At 48.8% G+C, this 15288-nt stretch overlaps 1 long non-coding RNA gene and 1 pseudogene across 1 annotated transcript; one reads left to right on the plus strand and one right to left on the minus strand.

Moving 5' to 3' along the window:
- Positions 1–15288, plus strand: part of LOC115862408 (cytochrome P450 2F5-like) — a 31945-nt pseudogene that overhangs the window by 10739 nt on the left and 5918 nt on the right.
- LOC132593974 (uncharacterized) lies at positions 1101–7299 on the minus strand. Its single transcript, XR_009560095.1, has 3 exons — positions 7095–7299; positions 1822–1978; positions 1101–1239 (listed from the first exon to the last, which is right to left on the minus strand). It is a non-coding gene; the product is annotated as an uncharacterized lncRNA (long non-coding RNA).

A 15288-nucleotide genomic window follows, 5' to 3' on the forward strand; every position in this document is an offset into this window, starting at 1 on the left:
CGGGGAGGGGGAAGGGTAAGCTGGGACGAAGTGAGAGAGTGGCATGGACATATATACACTACCAAACGTAAAGTAGCTAGCTAGTGGGAAGCAGCCGCATAGCACAGGGAGATCAGCTCGGTGCTTTGTGACCACCTAGAGGGGTGGGAGGGAGGGAGACGCAAGAGGGAGGAGATATGGGGATATATGTATATGTATAGCTGATTTACTTTGTTATACAGCAGAAACTAACACACCATTGTAAAGCAATTATACTCCAATAAAGATGTTTTAAAAAAAAAAGCATGTATATATATGTATAACGGAATCACTTTGCTGTACAGCAGAAATTAACACAACATCGTAAATCAACTATACTTCGATATTTTTGTTTGTTTGGTCTTGCGGCGCAGCATGCAGAATCTTAGTTACTCCAACCAGGAATTGAACCCATGTCCCCTGCAGTGGAAGCACGGAGTCTTAACCATTGGACCTCCAGGGAAGTCCCTATGCTTCCATTTTAAAAATTAAATCTAAAAAATAATAATAAGTAAAACCAGACCATACTCAGCAATTAATAACCCCCCCATGACCCACACTCATAGACTGAATAAAAAATAAATCACACAAGACACAGTAAGGATGAAGATAAATAAATAGGAGAGGGTATACCAGCCTAATGTCTCCTGAAAAAAAGACAATGTGGCTTATACATACTTATATGAAACAAGATTGACACTATGGCAAAAAGAAATTATTAGGAATTACAGGAATATTGTGAAAAAAGGACCTATGCACCTGGAAAATATAAAAATCCTGACACATAACAATATAGCCCTAAATTACAAGACTTTAACTTATCCCCATGAGTAACTGACAAATCAGATTTTTTAAAATAGTAAAAGTATAGAATATTTGAAAAAGATGCTTAATTAGGTAGACCCATTTAACAGCTAGAGGACCCTAAACTCTTAGAGAACCCTCACTATTTTCAAACACACATGGAAATTTTACAAATACTAGCCACATACCAGGCCAGGATACAAACCTTAATAAATGTTAATGGAATAATAGTATAGACAATACAATCTGTCCACAATGTAAAAAAAAAAAAATAGGGGCTTCCCTGGTGGCGCAGTTGTTGAGAGTCCGCCTGCCGATGCAGGGGACATGGGTTCGTGCCCCGGTCCGGGAGGATCCCGCGTGCCGCGGAGCGGCTGGGCCCGTGAGCTGTGGCCGCTGAGCCTGCGCGTCCAGAGCCTGTGCTCCGCAACGGGAGAGGCCACAACAGTGAGAGGCCCGCGTATCGCAAAAAAAAAAAAAAAAAAAAAGAAAGAAATCAATAACAAAAAGGGAAAAACAAACACCAAAATGCTCGGAAATTTTAAAGTATACTTCTATACAATGAATGAACAAAGTAGAAATCATATTGGATATTGAAAACGCTTAGAGCTGAATGATGAAATCATTACATCTCAATACTTAAAGGATACAGACTTCAGAGAGAAGTGCTTATACGAAAATAAGAACACTGAAAATTAATGAGTTCAGCACCCAATACAGGAAAAATTTTTTAAATAATTACGGAGCAAGACTTTTTAAAAGGTCAAAGAAAGAGACCCGTGAGGGTCTCTGCCTCTGCTCTCAGCCAGGAGATTGCTAAGCTCGCCTTTACTAGTCAACCAAGAGTTAAACATTGTGTACAGTGAGACCACTCAGCATCCTTGTTTGGGGACCTAGGAAACAAAGTCTGGGCTCCTCAGCCTGGCATTCAAATAGCAGAAATGAGTGAAGCACAAAACAACAACAAACACACACACACACAAACAAAACAGTAGAGACCTTCTAAGTTAGGGAACCAGAACGCGTCCACGTGCCAGGTCCCGAACTCCATGAAGACAGGGGCTCCTTTGTTCAGGACCTCCCTCTGTGTATCCCTTCATCTGCCTGTTGATTTGTATCCTTTAATATTCTTTATAATAAACAGGTAACTGGTAATCTAGTGAGAGAAAAAAAAAGTAGAATCTATGAGACCAAAAACTCCTTTAAGAAGAAAAAAAAATTGTTTAACTTCTTACAACATTTGTGACAAGCAGAATTCTGAAAATGATTCCGCATGACCCATACCTCCATATAATCCCCTTCCCTTAAGTGTGGGAGGGATGTATGAATAGGATGGCATTATCACTCCCCTGACTATGTTACATTCCATGACAAAGGGGATTTTGCAGATGTAATTAGAGTCCCAAATCTCTTGATTTTTGAGTTAATCATAAATGAGATTATCCTGGGAGGACCTGACCCAGTCAGACGAGCTTTTAAAAAGACACTGGCCCGGGGCTTCCCTGGTGGCGCAGTGGTTGAGAGTCCGCCTACCGATGCAGGGGATACGGGTTTGTGCCCCGGTCCGGGAAGATCCCACATGCTGTGGAGCGGCTGGGCCCGTGAGCCATGGCCGCTGAGCCTGTGGGTCCGGAGCCTGTGCTCCGCAACGGGAGAGGCCACGACAGTGAGAGGCCCGCGTACCGCAAAAAAAAAAAAAAAAGGGACTGGTCCTTCCAACAAAGAATTAGTGATCAGACTAAACTCCTATAAACCAACAAGAAAAAAACCAAAAGGTATCAAAAGGCAGTTCACAGAGGAGGAAAGGGAGTGGCCGATACACACATGAAATGCCCAACCCGGTAATCATTTGGAGAAAAGTAAATTAAAACGAGATATTTCACACTCATCAGATTAGCAAAAGTTTATAATTGATAGGAACAAATATTGAAGGGCAACACAGGAATCTTTATGTACTGTGGGTGGGAGTATAAATTAGTTAAGCTAACTTTGCAGAGCAATTTGGCAATGCCTACCCTAGTTCAAGTTCACATATACTGCAACCCAGCAATTCCACTTCCGGCAATCGACCCTAGAAAAATTCTCATAGCTGTACACAGGAGACAGCCCGACTACAGTGTCAGCTCCGTGAGAACAGGGCTTTCTTTTTTTTCTTTTCTGTTTTCTTTGCTGTATTCCCAGTAACTACAGTTGACCCTTGAACAATGCAGCGTTTGGAGGAGCTGCCTCCTGGCAATGGAAAATCCACCTGTCACTTTACAGCCGGCCCTCCGAATCCTCAGTTCCACATCTGCAGATTCAACTAACCCTGATCATGTACATATAGTACATAGTTCCTGAAAAAAAAATCCAAGTCAAGTGGACCTGCGACACAATTCAAACCCGTGTTGTTCAAGGGTCAACTGTAGTTAGTTGGTCCTCGATTAATACTTGTTCACTTGATTAATGAGTGACATGGTCGTATTGAGGAAGATTCTTCTGGTTCCACCTAGGAGCTGGGGACTAGAGGCAGAAGAGGAGGTAAGTAGTGATTTGGGTAGAAATTGACAGGGTCCGTGATGGTGGAGACCGGGTCACAGAGAGAAGTCATCCCTCCCCTGTTGCACCACTCCCTAATTCCCCAGTAGACTCATCTCCTTCATCCTCTGAGTATGCACATCGTGAGGGTCCCCTCTGCCTCCGCTCTCAGCCAGGAGATCCCTAGGCTCGTCTTGACTAGTCAACCAAGAGTTAAACACTGTGTACAGTGAGATCCCTCAGCATCCTTGCTTAGGGACCTAGGAAAAAAAGTCTGGGCTCCTCAGCCCAGCATTCAAAGCCCTTGAATACCCAAATCCTTCCCCCTACATTTATTTTATTTTATTTTATTTTTAAATTAATTTTTATTGGCGTATAGTTGCTTTACGATGTTGTGTTAGTTTTTACTGTACTGCAAAGTGAATCAACTATACATATACATATATCCCCTCTTTTTTGGATTTCCTTCCCATTTAGATCACCACAGAGCACTGAGTTGAGTTCCCTGTGCTCTACAGAAGGGTCTCATCAGTTATCTATTCTATACATAATATCAGTAGGGTATATATGTCAATCCCAATCTCTCAATTCATCCCACCCCCCCTTTCCCCCTTGGTATCCATACGTTTGTTCTCTACATCTGTGTCTCTATCTCTGCTCTGCAAATAATATTATCTATACCATTTTTCTAGATTCCACACATATGCGCTAACATACGGTATTTTTTCTCTTTCTGACTTAATGTCACGCTGTATGACAGTCTCTAGGTCCATTACCCCCTACATTTAAATCTGCCTAGGGACCTGAGAGACGACCAGCAATTGATTTGGGCTGCTTCATCAGGCCCCCTTCTCCATCTGTCTTTCACTCTCACCTCTGGGGTCTTCCACCTCCCGGAGTGTGCCTTGGACTGTCAGCTTGTGTGATAACTCCCTTCCTGATGTCTTCCTGTGTTTTTCTGATTTGTGCCCCTTCCCCCGCTTCTTCCCCCCTCTTTGAAGCTCCTGCACGTGTAGCCTTTCCTCGCAGTCCTTCAGGAATATTCACCTGTCATCTGTTCTGCTGAGATGGAACATCTGTGGCTGTTTGATTTCTTCCAAGTGGGCGCTCCTCTCGATTTCTCCTTTGCATATTCTTCTGCAATCCAGCCACCATTGCTCTACGTAGTGGAACCGCTTAATGGGTAGTTCTCACCCGCACTGATATGCTCCCAGAAGGAGGGGGGAGTTCCTCTCCGTCTGCCCCACTCAAATCCCCAGTTCCTTAAGTCTGTCTTCACTTCATCAGCTCCCCTATCTCTGCTTTCAACCCCAGGCCAACTCTCCAAGTCTATGACTGAATAAGGAAGCCACATTCCCACGGCCCTTGACCCTTTACATGCCAAAGGGAGGCTGGAGGAACAATGAGGGGGAGTGTCTCTGAGTCCCCAGGGTTGTAATGGGGGGATGTGAGTGTTCTTCTCTTCAGGGAGCTCCCTGTGCCCAGGAGCAGAGGGGAAAGAGATAGCACCACCTTGCATTCCCACAGGCAGATGTAGGAAAGGACGTAGGCTCAGGAAAGGATTTGGTGGACATGGGGGCAATCTATTCTCGCTCCCTTCTGTAAGAATCCAGGTATTAATGTCAGTGGGGTGGGTTGGGGATTCTCAGGTTCTAGAATGCAATGATTCAAACCCTTTCTAAAGCTTTCCTGGGGTGGCAAGGGGGTCTCAGAGCTGGGCTGTGCTTGGTGGGACTGGAACTCTCATTTCTCTCCACCCCTTCTCTCACCCTCACCTGCCGCTGACATAGAGGAAAGGTTCAGGACTGGGGCAGAACTCAGCCTCAGGGCTGTAAACTGACACTGAACAAAGCACCTCAGCCTCTTTGGAATTCTCCCTCCCTTTTCATCCGTGCCTCACCCAGGGAGAGAATATCAGGGTACCTTTACCTGGGCTTTGGGAGGCCCAGGAAAGATTAAGAACAGTTCTCAGGTACCAGCTGTTCACACTGTCAGGTGCTTTGCTAAGCTTGTGGCATGCTTGAGTTCACTGAGTTCCCTCAACAACCCTTTGGTGCAGAGACCAACATCCCCATTTGTCAGACAAGGTCACTGAGGCTCAGAAAGGAGTAGTCCCTTATCTAGGACACCCAGAAAGGGTGAGGCAGAGCTGGGATTCATGCCCAGGTCTGCCTCACTCCAGAGTCCACACCTCCATAACATCTACTGATTCACTAAACATTCCTCGAGCACTTATGTGTCAAGCACCGTGGGCATAGTAGCAAACAGACATAAGTCCTGCTCTCTCGGGGTTTACTTTCTAGGAGGGCAGAGAGGCTGTAACTAGATAAACACGTGTCTATTCTAATGTCAGGGAGTAGTGAGTGCCTCAGGGAATACAGCAGGTAACAGCTGCAGAGGAATGGAGGTGGCTCTTTCTGATAAAATGGTCAGAGCAGGCTTCTGTGAGGAGACTTTGAGCAAACACCTTAATGAAGTGAGGGAGTGAGGCAAGCAGATGAGCCGGGAGAACAGAGAATACAGTCTGTGGAGCTAAACCCAGCTTGCAGATTTTTTAAACTGTGTTTCACGTGGTATTAGAAGAGTACTTTGAGTCAACCGAGTTCTGGTTCCATCACCAAATCCTCCCAATTTCTTCATTTACAATGTTGTGTTAGTTTCAGGTGTATAGCAAAGTGATTCGGCTATACATATTATATATATATTTATACGTAAGGTATATATACTTTTTCAGATTCTTTTCCATTATAGGTTATTACAAAATATTGAATATAGTTCCTTGTTGTTTGTCTATTTTATATATAGTTTGTGTGAATATGTTAATCCCAAACTCCTAATTTATCCCCCCGCCACTTTCCCCTTTGGTAACCGTAAGTTTGTTTTCTATGTGTGTGAGTCTATTTCTGGTTTGTGAATAAGTTCATTTGTATCATTTTTTTAGATTCCACATATAAATGATATCATATGGTATTTGTCTTTCTCTGTCTGACTTACTTCACTTAATGTGATAATCTTTAAGTCCACTTATGTTGCTGCAAATGGTATTATTTCAATCTTTTTTATGGCTGAGTAATCGTCCACTGTATATATATGTATATCACAATTTCTTTATCCATTCATCTCTCGATGGACATTTAGGTTGCTTCCACGTCTTGGGTATTGTCAATAGTGCTGCTATGAACATTGGGGTACACGTATCTGTTCGAATTAGAGTTTTCTCCATATATATCCCCAGGAGTGGGATTGCTGGATCATATGGTAAGTCTACTTTTAGGGTTTTTTTTTTTGCATTACACGGGTCTCTCACTGTTGTGGCCTCTCCCGTTGCGGAGCACAGGCTCCGGACGTGCAGGCTCAGCGGCCATGGCTCACGGGCCTAGCCGCTCCGCGCCATGTGGGATCTTCCCGGACTGGGGCACGAACTCGTGTCCCCTGCATCGGCAGGCAGACTCTCAACCACTGCGCCACCAGGGAAGCCCTCTACTTTTAGGTTTTTAAGGAATCCCCATACTGTTTTTCATAGTGGCTGCACCAATTTACATTCCCACCAACAGTGTAGGAGGGTTCCTTTTTCCCCCCACCCATACCAGTCCTTGTTATTTGTAGACTTTTTGACAGTGGCCATTCTGACTGGTGTGTTAACTACTCCCAATTTCTGATTCCTTTGAAAACCCGGAGCTGTGTCCTTTGGGGCTACTCCATCCTCCCTCCCCAGGCACAGCATCTAGTATGGCCCCTGTGCACAGCCCACCTACCCAGGTGCAGAGTGGTGCTGTCCAGGTACCAGGTTCTGAAGAAAAGTTCTCATGGAAGAAAACATTCTCACGGACAGTGCAGAGGAGCTTGGAGCCTTCAGAGAGTTCCCTTCCACTGTGGGATGGTGAAGCCAGCACTGGGACGTCTATCCCCAAACTCCCCCTATTCCTTGATACCCAACCTAGAGGAGCACTTGGGTGCTTAGAGAGCATGTAACCAAAACAAACAAATGAAAAACACAGTTCATTCATTTATTCAATATGCAGCTCATTTATTCAACAAGCAGCTCTAGTGCTCGGAATCACCCAGTAGACTCTGGCCGTCATACTCTTGTCAAAGGCTGGCAACCATTCTGACTGGTCAGTGCCCATGCCAAACACTTGCAAAAACTTTTCCCACTGAAACGACTATTCAGGCCCATCCTTTACCCCTCAGCGTCTCCCTCACTCTGCCCTTCAGTCTCCCTTCCCTGCAGCTCATGACACTGTAGACTTGAGACTCCTCAACAATTCTCCGAACTCTTCCTGCAACCTCTCCAGTGCCTCTTCTGCGGCAGGAGATCTTGCATTCAGAACACAAGAAAGAGAAAAACTGCTAAAAACTCTATTCTTTCATGGGATCCAGGATTTGGGCTAACATCTGATCACAGTTCTGGGGTCAGCAAAATTATTATATATTATAGAATTAGAAAGGGATAATGGGACTCAGGGTCCCTCAAACGCCTCCTTCACTGTGAGTATGTAGGATTATGACTCTATGCATCTGCTGAAACCCATAGAACTGTACAGCACAAAGAGTGAATTTTATCATATGTAAATTTTTAAAATCCACCAGGATGTAGGGGAACTCAAAATGGAATACAAACTGTAACAACTGAACCTAACTGTATTACCAATTATATACTGTATTTACCTAACTGTTTTACTTAGAAAGGGTGGGGTTGAAAAGAACTAACTGAAGTAATTTTGGGAAAAAGAAACTTGACTGTATATTGTATGTCTAAAGACAAAAAAAACTGTACACAAATACTACACTCTAGTTAGTAAATTTATTTCTTACTGGGTATGGGTGAGCAATTGTGAGACTATTTTATGTACATATGAAAGTTGAACAGATAAGTAAATATATTGTAAAAAAAAAAATGAGAGTCAAATTCTTGCTAGAAAGGAAAGAATTTTCATGGGACTTCCCTGGTGGTGCAGTGGTTAAGAATCTGCCTGCCAATGCAGGGGACATGGGTTCGAGGCCTGGTCTGGGAACATTCCACATGCTGTGGAGCAACTAAGCCCATGCGCCACAACTACTGAGCCTGCGTGCCACAACTACTGAAGCCTGCATGCCTAGAGCCCGTGCTCTGCAACAAGAGAAGCCACCACTATGAGAAGCCTGTACACTGCTACAAAGAGTAGCCCCAGCTCGCCTCAACTAGAGAAATCCCTCGCACAGCAATGAAGACCCAACACAGCCAAAAAATAATTAATTAATTTTTTTAAAAAAAGAATTTTCAAATAGGGAAAGCTAGAATGGACCCTGTGTGTTAGATCGAAATCAGAGATATCAATATGAATTGTTTTTGAGAGAGAATTCTCCAAGTTTTGTCCACTGAGAGGGCCAAAAAGCAAGGATATCCCACTAGCAATAAGCCCAGCTAATACCCAGATCTTGGTTTCTAAATACCATCTTCCAATACAAGGAATCAGGACTCTTTAGAGAAGTGGTTGATTCCAGGGCTGGGACAGGGAAAATATAAAAACATTTATGGAAATTCCCTGGCGGTCCAGTGGTTAGGACTCTGTGCTTCCATTGCAGGGGCCATGGGTTTGATCCTTGGTTGGGGAACTAAGATCCCGCAAGCCGGAAGGCGCATATGTGGCTCAGATTCTGGTAGGTGAGTGAGCGTAGTGATGGAGATAGTGGCTAATTCTCTTCCGATTGCTATTTTCTCTATGGGATAAGAAATGGGACCACCAGCAGAGTGATGTGGAAGGAAAGGGTCATGGAGGTTTGAGGGAGCAGGAAAAAGTGTAACAGTTGGGGCTCAAGGAGAGGCTAATTAGAGATGAGGAAGGTGCAGCTGCCCTTGGTGTGTTTCAGTTTCTCCACCAGCGTTTCCCAACTGGGTTGGACTTTGCCCCCAAGTGGACATTAGATAATGACTGGAGTCATTTTTGATTTTTTTACAGCTGGGCGGAGGTCTGCTACTGACATCTAGTGGGTAGAGACCAGAGATACTGCTAAACATCCTACCGCTCATAGGACAGCCCCCCCACCCAAAAAGAATGATTTAGCCCCAATGTCAGTAGTGCCAAGGTTAAGGAAACTCACAATACATCCCTCCCTACCCCATGTTCCCTCTGTAGCAGGAGAACAAGTCACACCACCAGAAGAACTCAAAGCCCCTTAAAACTCCCCTTCTCGTGAATCCCAAGTTCCCCAGTAAGGCAGTCCCATCAGGCCCCTCTCAACCCAGTTCTAGCGTCAGGGAAATGTCACTTATGGGGTTCAGGTAGATCCAGTACTGCTCCTTTCCCCCAGAAGTAGGGGTAGATGCTGAGGGAAACTAGAAATACATAATCCCGTAATCAAGCCTTCACCCCTCTTCCAGGACCTGCCCCAACCTGCCTTTCTGGGACTTAAATAATAGCATGGGCCCCACCTCCATCCCAACATATGCCTGGGACTGGGGTGTCAAATCCCCCAGAACCTCCAAGCACTTCCTCCTCCACCCCCATGGGAAAACTACCATCGTGTCCACCAACGGACCTGGGGGGTCACCAACACCTCCACCTGGCCTCCCAGACCCTTGACCTCTGGGGTTCTCTCCCCAACCCTAACCTCCAGGAACTGGAGTCCTAGCCCAACTCCAGGTTTTTGCAATCTGCCCTTCTGACCTAGCAAGGAGTTGAGTAACTGCGGCCAGTTTCTGGGGTGGGACCCAAGAGCAGACAGAGCTGGTGGGGAGCTTAAGAGAGCCTCGGAGGTGGAGGTGAGGCAGGAGGTAAATGCCCCCCCCCACCCCAGGGTAAAGCAATTGGAGATTTGTTCCCTGTGGACCAATACTCCAAGACAAGCATAGCAGGACAACCGAGGGAGGAGGCTGGGCCCCGCCCAGATAGAAGATAAGAGATCACTTACTTCTCATTCTCTAAGTCAGGAGGCCTCCCCGACTACACATGCGCAGAAAAGCTCCTTCGAGGCCAAAATGGGAAGGGGCGCCACCCCATGGCAAGTGAGGCTAACTGCCCACGGACCTCTTCGGTAGAATCCAGCTTAGCTAAGAGATGCACACGCACACATGGCAAGGCCCTGAGATAAACTGGATACGGACTCTGAGCCAGGCAAATCAAAATGATTGGCCAAAGGAAACTGGAAGAAATAAGTGATTTAAACTGCCATAAGGGCACGACTCTCTCTCTGAGTCTGCCCGTGTGTCTATCCACACGTACTGTACTTTTTTCTCCTAATAACTACTTTACTTGTTTCACTACTTTCCGTCTTTGTGGGAATTCTTTTCTGCAAAGCCGAAGGGCCAGGGGCCTTGTCACTGACCAGTGGTCTATGGCTAGGATTCGGTGCTCTCACCACCGCGAACTGACCACAATCACTGGCCGGGAACTGAAACCCTGCTTCAAGCTTCTGCAAGGCCAAGGCCACCAGAGATCAGAGGTGTACGTGGGCAGTAGCAGGGGTACCATTCACATCTGAGATCCTTTCTCCTGAGGCTTCTGCCTGCCCCATCCTTCTCCCAAATCCTCCTTCAACCTTAGCCTGGCTTCAGTCCTGTCCACTGCAGTCCAGCTCTTGGAGGTGTGAGAGACAGAAAGAAAAAGAGGCAGGGAGACACCCAGACAGTCAGGAGAAGATGGTGACTGAGAAGGATTACAGGGAGAAAGAAGCAGAGAGAAAGAGAAAGGGCGCAAAGAGAATTAGAGATAGAATAGAGGGTGAAAGATAGAGACCCAGAGACACAAAGGGAGAGAGAATGAGAGAGACAGAGACATAAAAAGAGACAAAAAGTTTCAGAAGCAGAAGCAAAGAGAGACACATACAGAATTTCAGAGACAAGCTGCAAGAGACAGAAAAGGGTGAGAAGAGTTGTGAAAATGGGCCCCCAGAGAATGAGAAAACTTCTGCCCAGGACAGAGATCCTGCCCCCATCCTTGCCCCTTCATTTTGCCAGAGCTCTGTAACCCCAAACCAGACCCAGAACCAGATCCAGGGTCCCCAGTGGCAAAAAAATGGAGAAGATTTCACCCCAATCCAGGGCAAATGGACACCACTGGCCACAGTGAGAAGAGCTGAGGTGAGCTCAGCTCCCTCCCAAGGAACCCACTCAGGGCATCACTGCAGCTGGCTGTGAGCCCCGGACGCATGCAAATAATGCAGGAAGATGGGAGGGATTAAAAGTCACTGGGAGAACTAGGAAAAAGGGGGACAAGGTCGTGTGGACGGAGATGATTTCAGAGCAGCCCCTCTACCCCCAGACACATTCAGAGCTCCTGAGCACACATCTGGAGCAGCCACTGCCAGTCGGACCAGACCCTCCAGAACACACCCATTTTACAGATGAGAAACCTGAGGCTCAGAGAAGGGAAGTCGGTTCGCCTAGGTCATGCCTAGACTAAGAGTCCAAGCCAAGATCCAAACTATGTCTGTTTAACTCCAGGTTCAGTTTGCTGGGCCGAGCTATCATGTAATGGCTAATGCAGGAATGTGTTGTTTTCGTGTTGTTTTCCGTGATCTGTTGGGTCGTCGGATCATTGGGTGTTAGGTTGTGCTGCTGTGTGTCATTGCCAAGTGAGGTTGTAGTACTGTCAGACACTGTGTGTAATATTGTGTTGTATGCTGTGTGTATGGTGTATTGTGTGTGCTGTGAGCTGTGTTGCCGAGAATATCCTGTACGGCAGCTTGGTATTGCCAGACACTGTATTGTCAGACACTGTGTGTAATATTGTCAGACACTGTGTGTAATATTGTGTTGTCAGATACTTTTGGGGTGCTGTTATGCTGCATGTTAGGTGGCCAGGAGCCTGTGTTCTCTGCTGCTAGTGGTGTTACCGCCTGGGGTCTGGTGTGTTACACACTGCGTCTCCCCGACCCGTTAGCCCCTCACCCTCAGGCGAGCCCTTCGACCCCAAGTTTGTGCTGAGCCGCTCGGTGTCCAACATTATCTGCTCCGTGATCTTCGGCACCCGTTTCGACTACGACGATAAGCGTCTGCTCACCCTTATCCACCCCATCAATGACAAGTTCCAAATCATGAGCAGCCCCTGGGGAGAGGTCAGGAGGCCTAGTTCCACGGGCGAGAGGGTTGGGGGTCCAGCCCTTCCAGGGATATAGGGGAAGCAGTGGGCAGGGAAGGAATTGCGATTGGCCCTGCAAGGCCCCGCCCCTTTCTGTCTGACCCCGCCCCCGAGGTATGCGGCCCTGCCCACTCCACAGGGGCTCCACCTACACATAACCCCCGCCCCACGCTACACACACACACACACACACACACACACACACACACACACACACACGCACCCTACCTCCCTGCCTGTCTGTTCCTCCTAATCCCTACAGCTCTGCTCCATCCTCAGCGGTACAATATCTTTCCGAGCCTCCTGGACTGGGTGCCCGGGCTGCACCAACACCTTTTCCAGAACTTTGGACGCATGAAGGACCTCATCGCCCGCAGTGTCTGTGACCACCAGGCCTCCCTCGACCCAGACTCTCCCCGGGACGTCATTGATTGCTCCTTACCAAGATGGCACAGGTAAGCCCTGCCTGGAAGTCTCATCTCTGGTCTGACCTGCTATCCTGCCTCAAACCAACAAGGATCCCGAGTTGAGCGCGTTTGGGTTTAATCTCCCCACATCCGGGATGTGAAGCTGGAACACCTGGCCCTGCTGGGGCCACTCGGGGCCTCCCCCAATTAACAGCTCTTTAAGAAATCCTTAAGGATTTGTTATTGTGGGACCCGCGTCTGAGATTCTCCCTACCCTGCCCTTCCGCGCTCCCCAGCTCCCCCAAGGAAAGAAAGTTAAAGAGAGGAGGGGCTGAAGTGGCACCCCGTAGCAGTTGTGCAGGTCTGTGGGGAACGGGTCGCACAGGATCCGAGCCCGCAGGATCTCCCCGCGGCCTTGGTCACATCCCCACCTCTTATCCCCCGCAGGAGAAGCAGGACCCACTGAGCCACTTCCACATGGATACTCTGCTGATGACCACACACAATCTGCTCTTTGGAGGCTCCGAGACCGTGGGTACCACGCTGCGCCACGCTTTCCTCGCGCTCATGAAGTATCCAAAAGTGCAAGGTGCGAGCGCCGGGAGCCTGGTGGGGAGACCCGCCCACACGGCGCGATAGAGCACACCCGCTCCTCCCGCCTCGAAGCCCCGCCCACAAACAATGAGCTCCAGCCCAGTGTGTCTGGAGTGAGAGCCTCCAGCTCGCGCCTGGGTCGCACAGCCAAACCCGCAAGCCCACCGGAGGCTGACCCCACCCACGTGGTCCCCGCGGTCCACACAGCCTGCCGGGTCTGCCGGGACGCAGACCCCGCCCGCATGATCTTGCTTTGCCGCCCACCTCTGACCCTGCCCACACAACTCGCGCAGCCCGCCCAGAGCCCGGCCCCAGAGCCCGGCCCCAGAGCCTCAGCCACCGGGCCTCCCCAGGAACCCATCTCCTCCCACACAGTCTGAACGGCCCACACCTCACAGTCTGCGACCCCGCCTCCCCAAACCCCACCTCTGGGTCTTTCGCGGAACCTTGGCCTCCAGGACGCTGTGCGGAGACCGACTGGGTCTTTGCCGCCTGCTTCACCCCCGATTTCTCAGCTCTCCCGCACACCCCACTCACTCCATCCATCCTCGTGCAGCCCTGGTCCTCGAAGTCCCGCCGGCAAGCCCATCAGGGGCCTGGACCCTAAGCAGCCCCGAACCCCCTCCGCACAACCCCGCCCCTAGGAGTCCTGGCACGAACGAAACTTACGCCCTCACCTACATCTCTGAACTCAATGCCTCCCTCCGAAGCTCCGGCTAACCTTCACATGCGTCCCTGCAGCGCGCCCCGCCCCCCGACTGGAAAGCATTGACTGGACCCCTTCCACACGCAGTCACACACCTCTTCTCAGCACAGTCAAGCCTGCTGATACCCTCAACAACGCTCCCCCCTCCACCTGCAGCCCGCGTACAGGAGGAGATCGACCGCGTGTTGGGACGCGCGTGGCTGCCTGCGCTGGAGGACCGAGCGGCCATGCCTTACACAGATGCGGTGATCCACTAGGTGCAGCGCTTCGCAGACGTCATCCCATGAGCTTTCCACACCACGTCACTCGGGACACGACTTTTCAAGGCTTCCTGCTACCCAAGGTGCTCTGGACACCTGGCAAACGACACCTGAAACCTTAGGAAGAGGCATCCCAGGCTCTTGCAACGGGCATCTGCGGCTCTAGCAAGGAATATCCCAGGCCCTAGCAATCAGCACCCCGGACCTTAGCAACTGGCAACCCAAGCCCTAGCAACAGACATCTGAGGCCCTTAAATCCAGAAACTCAGCCGTACGCCACAGCATAGTGGACTAGACCACGTCCTGAACCCCAGACCTCTTCCCTATGACAGGCTCCTTTCCTAAGACCCTCTCTGAAATCCCCAAGGTCTGAGACCTCATCCTGGGGAGCCGCTGTACCTAAATACTGTTCTCAGAGACTGCACTCCCACCCCAGGAACCCCAAATCTGTTCCTACAAGGGGGGTATCCTGCATCCCTGGCTCAGACCCCAACAAAACCATTTCCAGCACCCATCACGCGGAACCCTAGACTCCCACACCCTAGACTTCCTGGACCCCTGTGGAGTCCTATGCTCCACCACCCCTTATCATGTCCCCAGGGCTCCCAGCTCTGCACAGTGGAAATCCTAGTTTGGGAACCTCCCAGCCCTTCTAACACCACTGATTCTGCCTCTCCACCCACATGGGGCACGGATATCATCACCCTCCTTAATACAGTCCACTACGACTCCAGCCAATTTCTGACGCCCTGGGAATTCAACCCTGAGCATTTTCTGGTTGCCAATCAGTCCTTCAAGAAGAGCCCTGCCTTCATGCCTTTCTCAGCCGGTGAGAGTGGTCAGGGACAAGATCCAGTCTTTCTGGCCCCGTATTCCACCTGCATTCCCCAGGCCTAGTTCCACTCCCCAAACCCTCTCACTTC

The sequence above is a fragment of the Globicephala melas genome, chromosome 19 (genome assembly GCF_963455315.2).
Source record: "Globicephala melas chromosome 19, mGloMel1.2, whole genome shotgun sequence".
NCBI classification, from domain to species: domain Eukaryota; kingdom Metazoa; phylum Chordata; class Mammalia; order Artiodactyla; family Delphinidae; genus Globicephala; species Globicephala melas.